We start from the raw sequence: 1,002 nt of genomic DNA, 5'->3' as shown, positions 1-1,002 counted from the left end.
GTTTCAGGCACAGCAGACTGCGGCTCAGAGCCGCACCCACCTACCCGGGACTCCACTCAGCCTGAGAGCAGGACTGTTTTTCATTTTTAAGCAGTTGAACAAATCAAAATGAGAATGTTTTGTGACATGTGAAAATGATATGAAATTCAAGTTTCAGTGCCCGTAAATCAAGTATAATCTGAACACGGCAAGACCTTCCTGTACCTCCTGTCTGCAGCTGCCCGGGTGCAACGGAAGGGCTGAGGCAGCAGGCAGTGTAGCCTCCCGCAGCAGAGGCTCGACTTTACCTGAAGACAGGCCTGGCCTTTGTCCTCAGCCACCAAAGTGATCAATCTCTTTTGTCAACAGGGCTCTGTGTGTTCACAAGCTTGTTGTGGGGCCGTGAAGTGCCTGTGAATTGGTAGGAAACGAAACCCTGGCTTGGCTCCGAATGAAGGGCTGGAGCGCACAGGCTTTTAGGGCAGGGAGGGGTCCATTCTTAGCTTGCCAGGGACCTGAAGACCCTCCTGTGCTCTGAGTAGGAGTCCTTGCCCCGCTCAGTGGCTCTCACAGACCCACACCCGCCCTGGGGATTCCTGGCCTGGGTCTGGGGTCACCGAGCTGAGCACCGAGTGTCAGGACGTGGGGGTCCACTCTCCACCTGCCCGCTGGGGCTCCTCTACCACCTCACCCTACATCTGTACTCTGGGCCCAGAGCTCCTGTGGTCTTCCAGCTGCCGACACAGCAGAGTGCCTGCTGTCCCCCTATCACGGCTCTGCAGGCTGTGGCTCAGGCCCTGAGCTGTGCGGAGTGTTTCCACCGACATCTCTCTCATGCCCACATCCATCCATAATGAGCCCTCTCCCCAGCTGCCCTGCCCCAACCCTTAAGGGGCCTCTTGTGTGGAAAAGGGTCAAAGGGCAGGCCTGACTGCTAACGTGTGTCTGGGAGCTTGGATTTGGGAAAGGCCCCCCACTCAGCTGATAAGGGGCCCCTGGCCTGAGCTGTCCGCACAAGCAATG

The 1,002-nt window shown here is 57.3% G+C and overlaps 1 protein-coding gene across 1 annotated transcript in view; it reads right to left on the bottom strand.

The window, feature by feature from the left end:
* The window catches only part of LOC104982193 (patched domain-containing protein 3-like), a 66,316-nt gene that overhangs the window by 63,348 nt on the left and 1,966 nt on the right, over positions 1 to 1,002 (bottom strand).

The sequence above is a fragment of the Bison bison genome, unplaced genomic scaffold (genome assembly GCF_000754665.1).
Source record: "Bison bison bison isolate TAMUID 2011002044 unplaced genomic scaffold, Bison_UMD1.0 scf7180017864527, whole genome shotgun sequence".
Taxonomy (NCBI): domain Eukaryota; kingdom Metazoa; phylum Chordata; class Mammalia; order Artiodactyla; family Bovidae; genus Bison; species Bison bison.
Note: the sequence above shows the minus strand (reverse complement) of the source record. Positions and strands in the feature narration are given on the sequence as shown.